Source organism: Lemur catta, chromosome 16 (genome assembly GCF_020740605.2).
Source record: "Lemur catta isolate mLemCat1 chromosome 16, mLemCat1.pri, whole genome shotgun sequence".
NCBI classification, from domain to species: domain Eukaryota; kingdom Metazoa; phylum Chordata; class Mammalia; order Primates; family Lemuridae; genus Lemur; species Lemur catta.
In genome coordinates this window covers 20978446-21001138 of record NC_059143.1, presented here as the reverse complement: position 1 = coordinate 21001138, position 22693 = coordinate 20978446, and the positions used below count along the sequence as shown (strand labels likewise).

At 35.2% G+C, this 22693-nt stretch overlaps 1 long non-coding RNA gene across 1 annotated transcript; it reads left to right on the top strand.

Annotated features, from left to right (window-relative positions):
- The first annotated feature begins 221 nt into the window (after window positions 1-221).
- Window positions 222-19227, top strand: LOC123621681. Its single transcript, XR_006729222.1, has 2 exons — window positions 222-332; window positions 19025-19227. It is a non-coding gene; the product is annotated as an uncharacterized LOC123621681 (long non-coding RNA).
- Window positions 19228-22693: the final 3466 nt, after the last annotated feature.

Genomic DNA, 22693 nt, shown 5'->3' with positions numbered 1-22693 from the left:
CCATTATAGAGAAATAAACAGGGGGACAGTGGCTAGTTATTACCATTATTTTTCCTAGGCCTGTGCCTTATTTTTAGCTAGGCCCTTACCACAGTTCTCTCCCTGCACCTCATTATTGACTTCTGTGAAGGGCAGTTTCAGTACAATGAGGAAAAGGTCACTTTGTACTTGTGCCTAAGTCAACGTGGGACAATTAATGGCTTTTTACTTCTCCTCAGGTCAACAGGGATCTGGCTGTTCATTCAAGGACTGTGTGTTCAAGCCAGCTGACTAACTCTTCCATTCCCTCCTCTTTTGCTCCTACCTACCTGATTACCTACTCTAACATCACCGTGAGTACACATAATATCTGTATTAATTGTCTATTGCTGAGTAACAAATTATGCCAAAATGTAGCATCATATAACAACAGGCATTTATTACCTCACAAGCTTTCTGAGAATCAGGAATTCAGGAACAGCTTAGTTTAGTGGTTCTGGCTCAAGGCCTCTCACACGGTTGCAGTCAAGTTTGGAACCAAAACTTGGTAGCAATAAAATCATCACTTCTGCCATGTTCTAGTGATCACACAGATAAACTCTGGTGAAATGTAGGATGAAACTACACAGGAAAGAGACTACCAGGAGGTGGAAATCAATGGTTATGTCTGCAAGGCTGGCTACTACAATGTGGTTTGGTGAATATTTCAATATGATCAGAACTAAACCTGAAGATGGGAACCATCAGTGGAAAACTGTAAAGGAGAGAAATGTAAAAGAAGGGAGGGGGAGAGGGCAACACCAGCTACATAGCACAGAAATAGGACAGAAAGGCATTCTGCTGAAAAATGTAGTCAGTGACCCAGGGAACCTTGGAAAAGTAATTAGTTGCCTACAAGTGTTGGTTGAAATGGAAGGAGGAAGACAGAAAAAGTGGAGAAAAGTAGATAATATTGGTATGTGACTTAGTGAAAATCAGATCAGTGACGAGTTATGATCTTACCAAGCACAAATTAAGAATAAATAAATAGATAAATGAAGTGTTTTTTTCTTTTTTTTTTCCCCACCAGTCAGTAAATAGCTAATGGTATCAAATTCTAAGAAATAGAAATCAATGGGATTTTTAGTCAAATGCTTCCGTTGTTTTCAAGAAACTATTACCTAATCACCATACTTATCCAAACTAGTTACCCAGTACTAAGATGAAGAGATTTCTCTAATTTCTGGACCTTTCGAAAGACCTAAAACAGATATGTGAAAATTTCTTATGCTCAGGGAGAAGGACTACAAGATGTTATTGACTTAGTGAGATTAAGTTGGACATTGTTTGGGTTCTACTTCCTTCCCTGAAATTCCCTGCCTCTATCTTTTATACTAAAGATGCTATCCAATTATATTTTCCATCTCATCTAGGACTGCGGGGGGGCATTTATTGAATTCCCTCATAGAGCTATTACAAGGTAACCAGCATAAGAGAATTCAGGAGAAAATGTAAGCTCTAAAGGCCTAGAAAATACCCAATGGTTAGTTCCCTGCCTTGTAAGTTATAACTTATGTAAATTTTCTGAGGCGATAGCCTTACTATACCATGGTTTCCAAAGTCTTTTTCCAAAATCATGTTTGGAAGGAAATGTTGCAACTTGCAAATGGTCAAGAAGCCCCCACCCTGATCCTGTAAGATTGCTCATTATTGGGTGAGCTTTTACTAGATAACAAGCTTTATGCTAAGTGACAGGTAAATATTTATATGTATGACAGCCCTACCATGGAGGTATAATTGGTATAAGTTGCTAAGGACATGTATTTGTAGTTTTGGCTTGAGACATGGTTTGAAACTTTATAATGTTGCCTGGGGTGTGGTGATAGTTTGCTGTCCTCTCACTCATTATTTCTATATGTTTTGGAAGGAAGTGCAGTATATCTCACTGTCAGCCAGCACAAGATTGGAAACTATTAGAGGTCAGAGACATTAGCTTTGTTCTCCCTTTCATACATACTAGTACATAGTAGGTGATCCACAACGATTGAATAATTGCACAAAGCTTCTCTTCCCTATCATAATGCTATTTGCATCCAGGGGTGTTCAATTTGATTCAACAAACGTGTACTGACAACTTCTAATTTTGCTAGCACGAGACCAGTTAGTTATAACTTGAGCTCTCTGCCCCAAGGCAAATTTTAAAATATTTCCCCAAATTGAAAGTAACACAGTATAATATCCCTTTGCCAGTGATTAGTGGGAGCCAAGTTGGAATTAGCAGTAACAATGAGATCAGCCCTGAGAGTCAAGCAAACGTTGCTCTCCCTGAGCTGAGGTTTCAACTTCTGGCCTTATTTCAACTCACTGCTTGTCCAGACAAACATCACTAAGCCAAGGCGTTAGATTGGCTAGAACTTCAGCTCTGGCCAGAGTCTGGTGAAAAGACCCCATTGCACATGAATATGTGGATGCCACTTGTAGGATGAGATCTCTTATTATTTACTATTTTTTTTTTTTTAACCAGGCTTCTCTGTATGTAATTTGTATATTCTTGGACAGGATTTTTATATGCAAATAAATATATTTTTACTTATAAATAATGACTGAAATCAAGTCATGGGTTATTCTGATGATGTTATCTTCTGTAAATTCTTCCAAGATTACTTTCAGAACCAGTTTATGAGCCACACAAAGTAAAACAGAAGTACCCTTTGTTATCACCATATTAAAAAATCAGTTTCCTTGCTTTATTATCATGGTTAATTTATTTTCCTCAATAAATATTTCTCAACTTTACCCAACCACTTTGGTTGGTAAAGAATATTTGGCTGTTAAAAAAAATAAGAACAATAATCAAACTGTTCTGAAATGATGTCCATTTTTGAACATATCATTATATGATTTTTAGTGCATGGACATTTATTTACCACTTAACCCTCATAAAAAAAGCTGGTGCCACCAGGAGAGACAGAAGTGATTTGAATTTATTCAGACACTATACAAATGAGAACACCAAGAATAGAATTGAGAGAAAAAAAAAATTAAAGAAAATGAAAATTGAGTAAGTCTATCATAAGTGAGTAAGTACAGAAAGCCATAAACTGATGATTCTTAGAATCAATATGATGAGATCTATTAAATCTATGACTTGCCAGGGATCTAAAGAAAACCTGAGTCTGGACTGGGGCTAGAAGAAGGTCATAAAAATAATTTTTCAGACTCAAGGAAAGATGAGTTCAGGCACCAAGTTAGACATGTGTCAATACAAGGCTACTCAGTACAAAAATGTGAAAGTAGTTGTAAGGCTATGGATGAAATAAAGGTCAAAGTGAAGCAGGATCACTCTGTGCAATGGAGACTAACAAGAGTCATCCCAGACAGATGGGAGGAATTATCTGAAGGCACCCAGAGCAAACACTTTTGGCCTTGTTCTCTCCCTGTGTGTTTGTAAGCAGTGTGACCACACCACTCTATTTAAGTCACTGCTTGAAGCTGATATTCCCTTCCCATTCCCAGCATCAAGAGCTGTCATACCCAACTTAGATAACTGTAATCTCCTCTCCCCTAGACTTCCTAGTGTGAGAAGATGCTGTGATATCTCAAATTGTTATCTGTTACAATCAGAAAAAAATATATAGTTTATGAAATATTCTTTGGAAAGAAAAAATAAATTCCAGGTCTTTTTCTTTACCAAGTGCAGAGCTATATGAAAGCTGGGACCATTAGCAAGTCTAACTGGAGATTTCTGGCAACTAAAACCTCATATCTGATGACCTGATAAATAATCTTAATTATGGAAGGGATAGAAATAAACATAGCCTATGCATAAGAGTTCACAGGAATGTTGAATCTGGGAGAGAAGGAAAAGAAGTCATGTTCAGCAAACATTTATTGAGATTCTACCATTTGCATAGAGAAAACATCAAGGTGAATGAAATATCATTCCTGACATCAATAAAATTCACTTTAACTGAAAAAGACTTTTTAAAAAAGTGCAAAGTGATACATGGCTTCAGGTAATAGATAACTGAAATTTTATTAGGAAATATATGAAAAAAACCAGTGCAATTAAACTCTAGAGTTTTCAGTGTAAAGGCACTTTCAAAATAAGGCAACAGTAGCCAAAATATCAGAGTGCTGTATGAATCTATTTTAAAAGAAATATGTTTCAGTTACCTTGTAAACGTTTTACCATAGCAAGTAATGGTTTGGAGCTAGTTATGATGCAATGCTGAGATATTGGGAGAGGACAAGAAAATTAACAGAAAGTAACCTAGAAAAAGAAACAAATGAATTAGAAAAAAAAATGATTTTTACACCAGTGCCCCATGGTCAAACAATTTTTAGAAATGCAACATGCATAGTTTCTGTATCCCTTTGGAAAAGTAATCCATATAATAAATTAAAATTCCCATGAAATCTTGAAGAAACCAAATATGTGTCTTGGTTCCAACATACTTTAGAAACTTAGAATTGTTTTTCCCATTTTCTATTTATAACCTATGAAAGTAATTTATGCAGAGCACACATTTTATGCAGAATACTCCTGTAGTTGTTAGGAGCGAACACTCTCCATCAGTCTGCACAGCATCCAAATTCCAGGCTCACCATTTATGAGCAGTTGGAAAGTGGCAAAGCCTCAAGCCTTTGTTCCTTTGCTTTCATAGCATAAAAGTAGGATCTACCTCAGAGTTGTTATGAGAATAAATGAGATAGAGAGAAAGAGTGTCGAATTCGTTCTTGCTAAAGTGAACACTGGATATTATTATTAATAACACATGGAGCACTTACTGTTATGCTAATGAAAAAGTCTTATAGAAAGCTGGCACTCTAGAAATCACTCAGTCTTTTCCACTTGTATGGAGCGGTAGTGAGGAAACGTGGACAATGGGTGATAGACAGTGACAAAGAAGATTCTAGGATGTAACCCTCTCCATCGATCTCATAGAGCTCCTTGCCACTTCCATCCTCCTGTTTTCACATTGCCTCCTCTATTTCATAATGTACTGTAATGTAAATTGTTGCCTTATCACTTCTACATTGACTCTCCTCCTCAACAACTTACTTTTTGCACAAATTCCTACCATGCACCAGCCATTGTATTCACAATACTAAAGACAAACACAATGAAGAATTGAATTATTTCAAATCATCCCGATAGCGTGATGTCTGACCTCACTGGGAAATGGTGGAGAGAGCCCGACCACTGGATCCGGGATGCTCTGGTGTTGAAGACAGTCCTTGCCACTATCACACTTGAACCTTGAGAAAGGTCTTTAGTCTATATGAGCTGCATATTCCTCATGTAGACCATAAAGCTGTCCATACACACCTTCCAAATTCATAAGAAATGCCAATTGCCCTCTGCTTCTCTTACTGGGAAAATACTGTAGTTGATTTTCCCTTGAAAGCTTGGGCCCTGATCAATGATCAGAGATTCCACATCTAAAAATTCTATACTTAGAATATAAAATTAATTTTTAGTCATGATGTCTTAAATGTATGTATCTGGATCTGTATGATAATCATATTGTGGACTCCGCTGGCTACATTGTATTTTTGAGTCTTTAAACTTATGAAAAGGAGGGTAAATGATTCTTTTTGTTTGAATTTCACAGCACCTGAAATAGCCCCATACACTTTTGGGAGTCTTTTTAAAGACATGGGAAATTTGCTAAAATAGAGACTATCAAGAAGGGTTTTTAAAATTCAAAACTTTTAAAAGTTTATTTATCCTCTCATGAAGCTCCTATCTTGTAGTAAAAGTTGACATGTTACAGTAACTTAAAGAAAATTCAAAATTGTAATTCAAATTTTATCTTGGTAGAAGGTATTATATACAATGAATAAAATATATTATTATTCTTAGAATATATTATGAAATGTATTCTAGCTTTAGGCCATCTAAAAATAATCATTTTTCTGTCATTTTCCATTATAACAAATACAATTTCACTTTTAGTTATGAATTAAAATAACTTCTTCCCCATGTAAAAATAATATATTCCCTTCATACTTACATGAATAAAATATATTAATTATTTGATTAAAGACATTTGAAGGTGATGAAAAAATTAAGGACAACAATAATCAGAGTTTAAGCTCTTAGATGCTGGCATCGAACTACGGTTATTCAATATACATGAGCCCTAGGAATTATCAATGTGTACAGTGAGAAATAGAGTCATCAAAAAATGACATTTCTGAATTCCTCTCCCACAAAAGATCAGTGTCCTGTATTATGAAACGAAGGTGTTTTTGTAATAACAAAACTATCACAAAGTGATTCTTGCTCAGTAAGTATTTGACTTTTAGTTATAACCAAATAGTATCATCTGAGAGAAGGAAGAAATGTGAAGAGGCAAACCAAACTTCTTATTTTACAGGTTAGGCTCAGAGAGGCTACCCAAGTCCTTTGATAACTGGTGGCCTTGGAACTGGAATCCCTGTCTTTTGGTTGCAACCTTCATCATCTATATGCTATGTTTGTCTGCATCCTTTGATTTATAGCTCTTTGCATTTAAGCTTTCTACCTATAGACGTATCTGTTCAACTTCTGAAATAACATTGCAGATGCTTCAGGTCTCCATTTACGTGGCTGTTAAGAAGAAACATATTTTCCTCCAGCATTCTCCACTGGTAGAATAATACCTCCCATTTACATGCAAACACTGTAATAGCCAAAAATATATAGCATAGAAAAGCCACTTTCTACTCCACTCTGATATTGTATTCCTGCACGGAGGTTTTTCTCCTCAGGCAAAAAGAGTAAACAAGTCTGACGGAGAAAATGCTATTTAAAGACCATTTAAAATGATTTAACTTTTTAAAATGTTCCGTTTAAATATGAAAGGGGAAAAACTCATTTTCCAATACTAGTATTTTAATTAGGGCAAATTGAGAACTTTGTTCCAGCTATTAGGATAGAAGTTCCCATACACTGGCAATCATGGTTTAAAACTTTCTGCCCTTAAAATGAAGCATATCATTCTATAATAGCCTAGAAAATAGGCTAAATTCACTAAAACAGAATCTTTCTTTCTCTCTTTGCATCTCACTGTCTCTTTCTCTTTATCTCTGTCTCTGTCTCTCACTCTCTCAATCTGTCTCTTTTTCAGGGCCACTTCATCAGCTGTTGCAAGCTGATCATATACAAAGTTGTGCACGAAGTAGATGCTGTTCTTTGATTCTGCAATGAAATGAAGTCTATCAGTGACTTTCAACAGTGTGCGGTAGAACTGGCAGCTTGCCATCTGGAAAAACTGACACTTTGCTCCCCTGGGCCCACTGAACAGCACTGCTGCAAGATAGCATTAGTAGCTGAAGAAAATCGAAATGGGAAGTGCAAGCTGCTTGACACAAATAAAATGGCACAGTCAGTTTGTTTTTAAAGTAGAGAGGAAGAAAAAAGAATTGTTGGCCTTTCAAAAGTTTTATTTAACTTCTTTCCTCAAAGAGACACTTAAGAATTCAAAAAAAAAAGTGAATCTATTTACGTTTTATTGAGTTTCTTAAAGGAACAAACCGAGTTTATTAATGAGTAATCTACACTGATCAGTGTAGGTATAGTACACCATGGCTAAATATCGTATAAAGAACTGCTGGGAGTTCATTTTCTCATGTCTACCATAAAAGACACATGGTTGGTAAACACTTCAATTTTGGCTAATTGATTGACTCATGCACTTTTGTTTTACCTTTACTTCCAAACAAGTGTAATTTTTTCATAGACTGCTTTTCTTCAAACATAGAAATATAACATTTAAGAATTTCTTTTAAGAAATGTTTTCAAAATAACAATTTGCTTATATTTAGAATATGTGATAAATCCACCATTTTCTTAAACCAAAAAATGATTTGACAATCAAATTAAAAGTTCCATAAAATACTGCAATATAAACATTGCAGTGCTTTTTGCCTAATTAACGTCATTCAAAATTTGCTTATTTTCTGGATCTTGCAAAACCATTCTCATGAATAGCTATTGTTTATATTGTTGAAGTTAATCAAATCAATTCCCCTTTGATTAAATTAAATGCTCACTACAAATGAAACAGAAATAGTATAATATATGAAATAGTATGTAATACCAAAATAGAGAGTTTGGACTTTATATCTGGGTCCCAATGGTAAAAGTATATTGTTATTTTATAATGCTTTAAAGTTTATAAGCCATTTAATAATATCAGGTTTTTATTGAGTATTCGTGATATTCTAAATGCTTAAATTGATTAAGTTATCTTCCCCCATGATCTTATGAAATTGTTAATAGTATTGTACTTATAGGAAAAAAATAAAATAAGGGAAGGTTAAAGTAACCCTCCTAAATTACTTAAACAATAGACAGAAAACAGGTATCTAAACCAGGCACTTTGACCTCTAAATCTTAGTTGTTCCTGTTAGTTCTATCTTGCTGCTGTGCTGTGCTCACTTTGCATATATTTAATAATATTTTACTTGAGGCTTACAACATTATTGTTGTTATCATTCACAGTTTGCAGTTGAGGACACAGGAACAGAGATGATGACTCTCTCCCCAGTTATACTGTAATAACCAGTGAGTGGGAAGAAGCCAAAAGGCTCAAACCCAATCTTTGCACTCCAGGTTCCTCAGTCTTCCATTTTCCTAGAAGAATAAAAACAGGAGATAGTTGAGTTGTGCTTTAGAAAAACCACTCTGGCAGTGGCAGTGGGAAGGGAATAAAGACACAAGTTCACTGAGAACGTAGAATCAGCTGTATTTGCCAACAGATTGGATGTGTTTCATTAGGGAAAGATTTGAAGATTACTTGCCACAAATGCTAAACTGAGAAAAGGAGTATAAAAGGAATAGTTAAACAATCTAAAGAATCATCTGTCTGGTGAAACCTAATTGGAGTCTCTCAACAGGGAGATGAGAAGAAAATATATAATTACCATGAAGTAAATGTTGATGATATTTCTGGCAAAGGCAACCACTTTGTTAGGACTTACTTGAGATGATATTACTCGCCCCCACTACAACTCAATCACTTGAATTTCTAAAAAGTCAACACTACTTATTGCAATGAGCGTTGATAAAAAAAATTAACAGCCTGGGACTCACACTGTAGTTCTGTTGCTAAATAGTTTTGTGATCTTCTACAAATTCCTTTGACTCATTGGGTCTTCATTTTCTTATCCGTATAGTGAGGAAAGTGCCGTAGGTGGGCCCTTAGACATTAAATCTGTTGGTGTTTTTACACTGTGAACACTAGAAATTGCTTTAAATTTTGTTTTGTTCTGTTTTGTAATATTTAAAGATTAAAATATATCGATAGCATTACATTTTTTAAAGACACGGAAACTATGTTCTATAAAACTATAATGACACTTAGATATCATAATATAGGTAGTCACCCTCAAAGTGTAAATCTAAGAGAGTAAAAGAATTCTATGCCCGCAAATATAACCTCAAAGTCTTCGTCACTGAAAGAAATTTCCATATTTGAATCATTCATTTTAGTAGAGATTTGTTAATAAAAAATTCTTAGGTTAATAGAGAGCAAAATAAGCCCTGAATAATAGACCTGGAAGTTAAAAATAGAACACCAAAGTAAGTTGCTCTAACAACTAGCAATGGCCTAAGCATGGGAAGGAGAGGGTATTACAGAAGAAAAATGCAAAAATTGAAAGGGAGAATATAATAAAAACAAAATGCAAGTGTTACTCAAAATTTGCCTGAGGATGGCCCTGAATATATCTAAGTCCAGATACGTTGGAGCTTATTATGTACAAGGGCAGCATCCACTGAGGACGATAGCTTTACTCTATTCATCGCCTATATGGTCATTGGCTCTTTTTCTGTCTTCTTGGCATTCATCATCTCCTCAGGTTCAGGATAATATCTGGAGGGAAAGTATTTGAGTAGGCTTAAGATCATGCTATGACTGAATGTTTGTGTACACTCAAAATTCATATATTGAAGCCCTAATTCCCAATGTTATGATTTTTGGAGGTGGAGCCTTTGGGAAGTAAGCTGGCTTAGAAGAGGTCCTGAGATTGGAATTTCCAGTGATGGGATTAGTGCCCTTTGAGGAGACGAAAGGCCCAGAGCTCTCTCTCTCTCTTCCATGTGAGGATACAGTGAGAATACAGCCAACTGTGAACCAGAGGGAGGGCCCTCACCAAGAACCCAACTACGCTGGCACCCTGGTCTCAGAATTCTACCCTCTGGAAGTGTGAGAAGTGTATTTATTGTTTAAGTCACCAGGCCATGGTATTCTGTTACAGCAGCCCGAAGTAAGATAGATCAGAAATTCATTTTGAATATATTTTCAATGATTAAACTTTGTCACATTTTTAAAATTTCCCTACTTTCCGTAATTCTGAGGCAAGGATGAAAATCACCATGTGTTTTAGGACATTTAGAGTTGAAGATTCCACAACCCTTTCAATAATCTCTTACAGTAAAGTACTGCAGTAGAAGTAGAATAGGTTTTGGATTCACACAGATGACTTAGGTTTCATTCCTGACTTCATTAATTAATGACACTGAAACTTTGGAAACTATAGAAAGTTGTCTGAGACCTAGTTTTGTCAGCTGAAGTCTAAGGGTTTTACCTTCTACCCAGAGTCCTGGTTAAAAATCAGCTGAGAAAAAATAAAATAATAAAATAAAATAGTCTCCCTACTCTCTTTGTGCTAGAGTCAAGTTCTTCACGTTGATGCACATTTGTTTATCTCTCCCCTCCATGCTCACACTCTTACCCTGTCTGGTATGACCTTGTGTTAAGCATTATGCACAAAGATAAGAAAAATTCCTTGACCCCAGAGAAAAACTGTTTGTGAGCAACAAATGAATTAATGAAAAATCTTGGAAGAAAACCAAATAATCTTACATGTTTCATCTTGCCCTGAAAGATCTCTTTTTATAAAATCGGGTTAGTATTTTTCTAATTCAATGTGATAAGTATAGTATTCTCTTTTAAGTAACTGGCAAAATAATGTAAAAGCCATTATTTTAGATTAAATGACTCTTATAAAGAAATGTTTCTCTGCCTTTAAACATATAGATAAGTAAATATATATATTTAAACATATATGTGTATATATGTACACACACATATATTTATTTACCGGTGTCAGTTCATTACAAAATTTTTAGACACTCAACAACCAAGTAGTGTTACTTCCATCCAAATAGTTACTAGTATTGTTAAATTTCAGAAGAAATCTGTGAAAAGGATAAATGCTGTTCTCATATCCTTTACCTTTTTTTGCAACTAGCATAAAAAATAAACAAAGACTCTTCTCATTCTCTGAAAAATATTTTCAAAGAGATCCTACTTATCTTCCACTTTTTAACAATTATTAATTTCTTGGGATTCACATATATATGTATATGTATAAAATGAATTGAATGCCTGCTGTACACCTTTCCTTGTCCTCATCTCCCTGGTTATTACTTTTACAAATGAAGAAGGAAAAATCAACTTAAAAGCTATAAATGCTAATCTAAACTACCCAAATCTCCAGGAAGTACATGCTCCAAGAATGATAATTTTCACTCAGTCTAATCATAATTTTCCAATCTAGTATATACTTTAATAATTTTGTCAGATAAAGCTTTGAGTGTGATTTCTAGTAGAAGAATGTCTAATGAACTCATGTTTATTTTGGAATTCACTTTTCCTTACATTAATTTCACTTTTATCTTTGAAAGCATTTATAATGGTGACTTTATACAGTGAAAGCGGAGCACTCCTTGTTCCAAATAACATTATACAGTTTATATTAAATAATAACATAAATAATTAGTATATTTAGAAACACAAGAAACTCTAGTGTTTTTTCCTTTCTGAAAAATTGTTCCATTCTTCAAGCTCTGTGTGAGTTATATGTTATTTACTTTAAAGAATATTTTTATAAATGATTTGAATTATTTTGATATTTTACATATGATCTAGTAGAAATACTACTGCTATATAGAGGTTAATTGATAAAGTGTGTTCCCTTTTGACCTTATATTCAGTAGTCCATAACCTTGACTGCATATTAAAGTCACCTAAAGAGGTTTTACCAATACTCAAGTCACACCCCATATCAATTACAGCAGAATCTCTGGGGTTAGGACCAATTTTTAAATCTCGTCTGGTGATTCCCAATATACAGCCAAGATTGAGAACCATTAGCTAATTTGACTTCACTTTGCTCACTTCATTTTCCCAACACTGCCTTAATTAGGCAATTACTTCCAGGTCCCTGCCTTAATCAAGAAGAAAGAAGCAAAGAAACAATGAGCCACTTGATAGGTAGTAGAGGTGCTAGTACTTAGGTAAGGTCATGTGCTTAGAAAGGTAAAGTCTAGTACTTGGAAAGGTAAGATCTTTGCTAAAATCAGCTATAGCTTTACAATGACTGGCTTAGCTGCTTTAACATTTAGGAACCTGGGCCGGGCGGTGGCTCACACCTGTAATCCTAGCACTCTGGGAGGCCCAGGAGGGTGGATCGCTCGAGGTCAGGAGTTTGAGACCAGCCTGAGCAAGAGCGAGACCTCATCTCTATTAAAAATAAAAAGAAATTATCTGGCCAACTAAAAATATATACAGAAAAAATTAGCCGGGCATGGTGGCACATGCCTGTAGTCCCAGCTACTGGGGAGGCTGAGGCAGTAGGATCGCTTAAGCCCAGGAGTTTGAAGTTGCTGTGAGCTAGGCTGATGCCATGGCATTCACTCTAGCCCGAGCAACAGAGCGAGACTCTGTCTCAAAAAGAAAAAAAAAAAAAATTTAGGAACCTGAATACTGGATTTTTTAGCATTTTGTAGAACACCAAAAATAAGTATGAATAAAAATGTCAAGGTTGATTTTGTACGTTTCTCTTTATTGATATGTAATATGCATATGTGTTTATACATATGTGCATATATAATATACATGTATATATTATATATGGCTATATTTCTAACATGAAATTTGCAATTAAGCCAGTAAGTATATTTTTTATGTATTATTTTATTTTATTTTTTTATTTTTATTTTTTTTTATTTCAGCTCATTATGGGGGTACAAAAGTTCAGGTTATGTATATTGCCCATGCTTCCCCATCTCCCCGAGTCTGAGCTTCAAGCGTGTCCATTCCCCAGACAGTGCGCATCGCACTCATCATGCAGGTATACACCCATCCCCTCCCCCTACCCCCCACCTCTGTCCGATACCCAATTGGTGTTATTCCCAAATGTGCACTTAGGTGATGATCAGGGAAGCCAGTTTGCTGGTGAGTACATGTGGCGCTTATTTTTCCATTCTTGGGATACAGTAAGTATATTTTTTTATGTGCTCAATTTTAAGGCTGAAAGTCTGAAGAACCTCTTAGTACTATATAACTGGCAATAGTCACTTTGAAGTATAACCTCTTAACTTCAGATTAAGTCAGTTGAGAAAAATTTTTTAAAAAAGACTAAAGTGGCTTCTCCCTCAATTCTCCTTTTCCTGAGCCACATCCTGGTCCACTTCAGGCCTTAGATGTGCACTGGTCATCTCTCTCCAACAGGAAGTTTCCCCACCTGGCTGTAAACACATGCTGTAAAGAGACAGGTTGATCAAAGGTCACATGGAAGTGATTCAAGAGACATTTACCCAGACGTGCTCCATTTATGCTCTTATTTCTCTCAAAGCTTCCCCTGAACACAGTGGTATAAATACTCATGCCTAGAATAGAAATTATGCATTTGAATATAATCAGTTTCCGTTTTCCTTGGGGATAGAATAAGCTTGAACTTCCCCAGAGTTCTGAGTGTGTTAATAGTATCTACCTTAGTTGTATGTGGATTTACTTTAGTAACACATGGGCAGTCAGGAAAGAAAGAGAGGAAAATAACCCAAATTTGTTAGATATGCCTGCATTTCATGCAAATGACAAAAACAGAAAACATTCAAAAAAGGTGAGTTCTCTCTTTCCTACTTGAGCAATTCATTATGAAATCTTGTTCTTTTAAACATAGATTCTAGCTTCAGTCAATTTCAACTCAGCAAATATAAGATGAAAAATATAGTGCGTTAGAAGCTAAGTATGAGATTAATAATTCTATTTTAAAAAAAAACCCTGCCCTTGAGAAGCTTCGAGTATAGTAATGCACAAGTAATTGTACTTCTTGTTTAAATGGGAAATTGAAGATAGTTTAAAAACAGTAAAATTTAAAGATAAGGACTATTAAATGAACTGTATGCAAGGATCAGTGGCTTTAAACATCATGACTTGGCAAACCTCCTAAATCCTCAAAGGAATGCTTAAGATATAGAATCCAGGTAGACTCTATTTTTCACAAGCACCAAACTCCTCATTTAACATGAATAGAGTAAGCTTTCTCCATACAAGTTGAATGTGCGCTGTAAGTAAGTTAAGTGGTGGACAACCTACAGGATTATGTGATGAGAAAGCCTGGGTTCTTTCTGTAAGCACAGCATTCATTAATTTCCTACCAAAGTGAGAAAAGTCTGTCTTTTCTTACTTCTTGAAGAATGACCCAAGGCCAAATACTCCCTTCCTTACTGACAGTTCAATAGGCATTTAGTCTGTAATGGGGTCACTGAATGAAGAGAGTCCTTTAGTTTCTGGACAATTTAATCAAAGAGAAAATCCTAACTTTTTAGTAATGTTTTCTTGTCAAACACTCACTAGCAGCATTCAAAGTTTGATTAAATTTTAGAGGTGGAAATATATATATATATATATATATATGTATATATATATATGTATTAGGACCTGAATTTAGAATTAACTTATGACCTGCAAAAATGTGCTTTAATTCTGCTCAGGAGGAAGGAAGGAAAGCTAAAGAAAGAAAAGGGTGTTAATTCAAAGCAAAAAAATCAAACCAAAAAGAAAATCTAGGTTATAGTTAGAGTTCTGGCTCTAACAGTCAATTTTTAAGTCAGTCCCTGGTCACATGTTGAGATTACATTGAAGAATATTTTGTTAGGTACAAGAAGAAAGATTGGAGGGTGGTTAATATGGATGGAACAGTTTCTAGTTCCAAAGTAAAAGTTAACTGAAGAGAAGATGGTCCAAGGAGGAACTCAGTAATGGCAACTGAAAGCTATTCTTATATTAACTTTATGAGGCTCAGGTAGAAAAAAAAGACACAAAATATTGTGTGATGTTAACAAAAGCTGCATTAATTTTTATACTCATAACCTTATTCCTCTAGGCAATACATTTATCCCAAATATTAATTAGGAGAGTCAAATCATGTGAATATCAATGTAATGAGATAGACTGGGAGCTCTGGTGACAGAAATGGACAGGGAATAGCTCTGTTAACATCGTAAGAGCAGGAAGATAATAGGCATATGGGGCCCTGAAAGACATCATGCATGATTTGGGGGAGCCTCTATGTACCCCACTTCCTTTCACAATTGCTGGGACATGTGGCAAATGCAGCTTGCCTGATAAGCCTTAAAATGTATCCCTGAATACTCAGGGTGATTAGAACACTCAATCAAGAGGGTCCTGAAGCTAACAGCTCAAGTTATGCAGCTCAAATAATATAAGCTACTTAACATTTGCAACACAGATATTTTAAACAATGAGAAAGCATCTTAGTACTGCTCAATAGAAGTCAGTTATTTGTAACTATATGAAATTCTATATCTTTCCCTTCCATGCAAGACTAGAGGTATTGCAGAGAACAAAAGCCATTTATTGTTTCATGGAACTATTCTCTAAGTGCACATATGATTCTAAAGAACCAGATCTGTCGTCCCTGCCCTTTGAAAGCCTTTTTCCAACAGTTGCAAACTGCTAAAGGACAGAGGACCATGTTTTGTTCATTATTTCTAAAAATGTCATCACAGTCCTGAGAACTCTCTTGTTTTGCAATCATCCCTTTACTTAACCAGCAGCCTCGGTGGGCATGCACGGTGCCATTTCAGCTGTAATCTCACGTCTTCCCTGTTCGATACTTGACGGGTCTGAACTTCACCATAATCTCAAGTAGCCAACAGCAGAACCTGTCATCCAAGCAGTGAAACTGTGTGTATTTGAGCTACAATCACAGAGGCCCATTATTTGCCCAGTGACAGAGACTTGTGATGAATGTGTCTGAAATGACATTTGAGATGACAGGGGATGAAAATCCCCAAGTCAGAGACCAAAGTTCTTGGGGTCTCCAGAGCAGCGTTGTTGTCAGTTAAACTGGAGATGTGCAAAGATGTTGCAACATGGACAGCCCATAGATCAATTTATCGTCATAGGCCATGGAACTCACTTGTGGCAAAATCAATACAGAATTTCAGCCTCCCTGATAAAGAATCAGAGAGAATTTTATTTACTTTTACTTTGCAAATGTTACTTTTAAGTGCAATGAGGAAAAAGTACATGTCAGACTTTTCTATAATATTGTACAACAATAACATAATAGTGTCCAAATAGTTAAGAAGTAATCTAAGATGGTTTCAGTGCTTGCAAGCTCAATATTTCAATCTGATGTGTTGACAGACAGATAAAGATCAGTTTTAATGATAAATAAAACAATCCTTAGAAATTAAATATCATATAGTTCCAAAATGGAAAAGATTTGAAAAGTAGCATTTATGAAACAATGAAAATATGGTGCTATTATTTTATATTCGTAAACTTCAGGTATTTTTAACTACTGCAAATTAGTTAGAAAGCCTAAGAAAAGCATAGTATGGGAAGTACTGACTTCTGTGAGGAGGCTGTCATTGTAATAGTTTGATTAAATAATAACAAAAACTAACAAGAACTACTTGAGAGTCAATTTTTGCCAGGCACTGGGCTTAGGGATTTGTGTGCGTGCGTATGTGTGTGTGTATGTGTGTGTGTGTGTGTGTATTAATTTTTACAATAACTAATTAGGTAGACACTTTTAATATCCTCGTTTCACAAAAGGAGTAATTGAAATACAACAGAGTTAAGTAATGAACAAGGATGCAAAGCTAAATAACTTTTGAGCTAAAATAGAAACCCAAGCAACCTAACTCCAGAGCACGTGCTTATAAGCACTATGGCACTATGGAATACTCACAAAATTTGGAAAGAAGCCATTTTTCTTCCTCAGTCAACTTTATTTGTTTGTTTGTTTGTTTGTTTGTTTATTTTGAGACAGAGTCTCACTCTGTCACCCAGGCTAGAGTGCAGTGGCATCATCATAGCTCACAGCAGCCTCAAACTCCTGGGCCCAAGCAATCCTCCTGCCTCAGCCTCCCGAATAGCTGGGACTACAGGCTTGCACCACCACACCTGGCTAATGTTTTTCTATTTTTAGTAGAGACAGGGTCTCACTCTTGCTCAGGCTGGGCTCAAACTCCTGAGGTCAAGCGATGCTCCAGCCTGGGACTCCCAGAGTGCTGGGATTATAGGTGTGGGTCACTGCGCCTGCCCTTTCCTCAGTCAACTCTAAGACTTTTGTGTCTGAGCTCAAGGATTTAGGGGACATTACCTATGAAGTGGTCAGATCCTCTTCTAATGGCATCTGACATCACTTTCAAAAATGCTGCTGTAACTACAAGCATACTATGTGTTAGCTTTATGAGTTCCTTGAAATTGTTCAAATGGTAATGAAATTAATGTAAGTGTTCTCTAAAGCAAAATATTTGTATCTAGGACAAACGCTATCATCAACTTAGCTAATTCTGGAAATATTCCAAACAATTCTCATCCAAGCCTTGGTATTTTATATTTTCCAAAATTAATCCCAATGGAAATTAGCTTTAAAACAGAGAACAAAAAGAAAGAAAGAAAGAAAACACTAATCAGCTTTATCGTTAATAGCCTTGACAATCTCTCTCTCTGTCTCTGTCTCTCTTTCTCTACCCCTCTTCTCTCTCTCTGTCACTCTCTCTCTCTCTCTCTCTCTCACACACACACACACACACACACACACACACACACACACACAAATTGAATCTAAATCCAGGGTTGATTTGGCAATGCTATACAAATTCCATTCATCAAATTAATCTAATATTGATTTACTATTATATTATTGCCCCTTTCACTTTGAAGCTTATAGTATAATTGTACTGTTTACTAAATCAAAAGCAGTTTTCACAAAGGCAGTGTTTAGAAAACAGATGGATTCATATCATACAAAAAACACTGCAATTTATTCTGTCACTCTCTACAGAATGAATGAAGAACCCAATATAAAATGCATACTATTCTGAGTAAAAACAAAGCAACACACCTTGCATGAGGCATCAGCCTGGACTTTGTGGTCAGATGATTTCAACAAAGCAAATCATCTTTACCATCCCAACAAATGTATTAGAGGTATTAGAATAGTATTATATCTGTTTCCTAACTATGTATACACCTACATGCAGAGGTCTAGCTTTCTGCTTAGTACTAGTACTCTTAATTTTATAGAAATTCTGGCATTGGACATTTGTCCATTATAAAATAAAAAAAAATTCATGCTTTAAATACAGCTTGCTAGTAACATATGGAGATGAAAGAACACTACTAAGCTGTAATCAAATTTCTATTTATTGTTTATTAACAAAAGGTTATAGCTGAAATCAATTTAAAATCCTAAAGCCAAGAACATATTTACTCTGAACAAGTTCAAGGAATAGAAAATTTATACATTTGCTACTGTTTATATTCTCAATTCTGTTAAAGGAAGATTCAGCCACAGGTTGGTTTTGGTTTATTTCATTTTTCTTTCCTTAAGTAACTGGGCAAGGTACATATATAGAATAAATTCACTAGGGTATGGCTTCCTTCAATGTGGAAAAAACAACAGGGTTCTGAGAAATACAAAGAAAAGTATATCTCTGTGTGAAAAATCCCAATTTGTTATTGGAAACTGGGATCATACACACACACACACACACACACACACACACACACACACACACATATATATTTCAGCACATATTTTTCTATATTAATTTTTTATAGAAATATTGAGTAGAAAAAATTGTACTATTACCTCACCCTTAATAAATGTAAGCAGATATACACTGACGTTTATTCGCTTTCTTTTCTCCTAGAACCTCAGGTCAAGTGTTCCTGACAGCTCATGCATAGATACCCACTGGTAAGGCAGCATGAAAACTGCCTCTGTTTTTTTATTTCAGAATTTCTTCCCGAAGTGACATGCCGGTACCAGCTGGGGATCATGTATGCAATATCTGCCTCCTCACATCTTCCACCTAGGATGGCTTTAATTCTCTTCAGGGAGAATTTATTTCAGTTTTTTCCAGGAAGGAAAACCACATCTCTTGCCCATATTCTTAGATTATTGTTAAAAATTAAACTTGGTTGTATGAAATATTAATATAGTTTCAGCTTCCTCATTGTTCTGATCAAAATGAAGTTCATTGGCAGAATCTGGGAATAGGATCAGTACAAAGTTGGGCCAAGGAACAAAGAAGATTGTACAGTTTAAAGCAGGGGCACCAACCTATGGTGAGTTGTATAATTATTTCATTATATATAACCATGTAATACTAATAGAAATAAAGTGCACAATAAATGTAATATGCTTGAATCATTCCGAAACCATCCACCCCATCCCTAGTCCATGGAAAAATTGTCTTCCATGAACACAGTCCCTGGTGCTAAAAAGGTCGGGGACCTCTGGTTTAAAGCATCCTTGAGAATCTGTATGATGTCAAGTTCTGACCACCAGAACCAATCATTTTAGCCAAATTGCTTTCAGACAGAAATTAGCTCCAAATCTGTAGGTAATATATTTCTACATATACAGAAACTAGTCATAAAATTTTACATGCATTTCTTTGATAGTTCAATAAAAGGTAAGGCAAGCAACTATATGAATGAAATTGGATTGAAGTTTTAGTTCACTGCAAGCATGAATTCAACACTAAGTATAATGTGACAACCAAATACAAACAAAAAGATTGAAGCCATTATCCATTCATTTATTCAATAGGTTCAATTACTTACTTCATAAAACAAATAGTAATGAAATGTTTTCTACGAATAGAAAGTTGTTTGGCACTGGGTCATAAACATGATAGATATTTTGGCTGCCCTCATGGAGTTTACAGTTTAGCAAGGAAGACAAACATATAAGTTATTGCAACGATAGGTGGTAAGTTTTAGAAAACACATGGGTCTTGAAAACTCTGTAGTAGAGTAACTTGCATGATGCTGGAGGTTGGAATGGGTAACAGTTATCTGAGGAAGGGAAGGGGAAAGAATGATCTATAAAGTAGAAACAGCTGTTTAAAGACCCAGACACAAGAGAAAGCTTGTCAATCAAGAAACCTAAAAAAGTCAAATGTAGCTTGATAGACAGTGTGATGGTAAAAACAAATACCAGCAGGAGGAAGGAATAAGTAGTAGTAAGATCTAAAAAGAACTCATAAACAGGTTGAAAATGTTTAGCTTGTTCTGAGGAGTAACAGGAAGCCTATTAAGACTGTTTAAACACAGATTTAAAACTGTGGTTTGGTACTATGATCACCATGTTTTGTAAAGATCATTTTCGATCTGGATAAGGGCTTTAAGAATCTGGGATTAGGGTTATCAGGCTCAATTTGGGAAAAGGATATATCAGCTTTGGTCTGAGCATGGTAGAGAAACTCAAAGCTGAGATCTGTGAGATATCCCACCCCTACAGTAAATTTAAAAATAAGTCTTTTCACTATCTCTGGGAACTTGTCTCTGTCCTAGACTCCATCCATGTGGGGGAAGAAAATTAAAAAAACAAACAAACAAACAAATAAACCTAAGCTTGCACTAGACACAGGAACAGTGTCCAAACTAAAACTAATATTAAAATCCTAAAATTATAATCATTTTTTAAACAGATCCTAGGTCAATGAAAACCCTGGATCATTCTTAGGGAAAAAAAAAATTAAAAAGCAAAAATACTCACTCTATGCATTTTTAAAAAAATAACTGAAAAGTAGAAGTTAAAAGCACACAATAAAAGTATCCAAATCAGTAAGAGGCAGCCTGTGTATTATAACTTGTAGGTTTAAATTTGCAGGAAATTCATATAAGGGCATTCCTTAAAAAGACTACACAATATGCATAAACTGACCGAAGAGGTGGGAGATGAGAGAAGGATTAGACACCATAAAGAAATCTTTTAAAAAGGGGGAAAAAGCAAGGTTAGAAAAGAATCAAAATGAACTTGTAAAAATGAGAAAATGCCATTGCAGTTAAGCACTCAATGGATGAAAGACAGAGTTAAGAAAATCAGTCCTAATGGAGCACAGAGAAACAAAGATGAAAAATATGAAAGATCAGTTAAGACATGGAAAATAGAATGAGAAATTGCCACATGGATTAAATATGTGGTCAAGGGAGAATAAAAAGAAAGAAATAGGAAGAACAATTATTTAATGAGAAACCGTCTGAGAATTTTCCAAAAATGTCGAAAGTCATAAATGTTAGAAGACCATGAATTCCAACAGAATAAGTAAGTATAGAGTAAGACCTAAACACATAGCAAACTGTAAAACAGCATAGAAAAGAAGAAAATCTAAACAGCAACAAAATAAAAATTACCTCCAGAGATGCAACAATCGAATTGAAAGGAATCTTCCCAAAAGCAACAAATAAGGTCAATGGAATACTATCTTCAATGTGCTTCAATTATAAATGTTTAAAAGCCAATACTTTACAAGTTATCAGAAAACCCGAAGGCAAAGAATAATTTCAGACCAAAACAAAAAGAACCTATATATTTACTACTCATATAAATTCAGCTACCTAACAAGTAAACATAAATATCTGCATAAAGGGGGAAAACCCAGAATGACAAGCTGTTACACGGGAAGCAAGGGTGAGGCAGTTACGAAAATTATAGATGAATGAAATTTACAGCTAACTGGGGAGCATTAAAAGCATGAATCTAAAGTACCCAAATAGAATATCATGGAAGATGAGAGAGGCATAATCAGAGTTAATCTAAGGTCCATGGGTTCTTCATGAGAAGGGTAGAAATGTTGGTAAACTGTAGATTTAATTCAGTTATGTAGGTTAGAGAATCATACTCACTATGGGATAGAAATCGACTGTCAGAAACCTTCCAATCAGTAGAAATAGAAAAAGGAAATAAATAAATTCAATGGCAGAAAAAAAAAAGCTAAGAAGCAGCAAAGAAAATTCATCACAAATAGGAGATAGAAAATAAAACTGGATAATTTAACTAAATAAACTTTATATTCTAAATTTATTAGTAATCATGACAAAGTTAAGTGAGTTAAGCTGGCTACTAAAAAGGTAGGAATTCCCAGAGTGGATTTTTTAAAATCCACCAGGTTATAAGTGTCACAGTCAAACATAATGACACAAAACATTGACAGCAATGGGATGGAAAAATATATCAGACATATAGAAATATACTAGTCTCCCCACAAGCAGAACAAAGCAAAATCTGGGACAGTAATAGTAATAAAAACAAAATAGACTTTTATAAAAGCAAACAAAAGGATAAATAAATAGCATATTTAGTGTAACCAAAGAAACCAAACACAAAGAAGATAACATTTTTAAACCTTGAGGCCTGAAAAACATAGCAATACGAAATAGCAACACGAATAGCCAAAAAGGTGAAGGTGGAAATGTGTGTGTCAATTCCACTTCTGAGTGAACACCTTGCAGAAATTATTGCACAGGTGTACGGGGAGACATGTACAAAGTTGTCCATGTTAATAATGCTTATGCTGGACTGAAACCAGCTTTATTCTCCATAAATATGGAAATGGATAAATAAGTGATGGTGTATTTGTAAAATGAATACTAAATTTTTGGTGGAAAGAATAAAT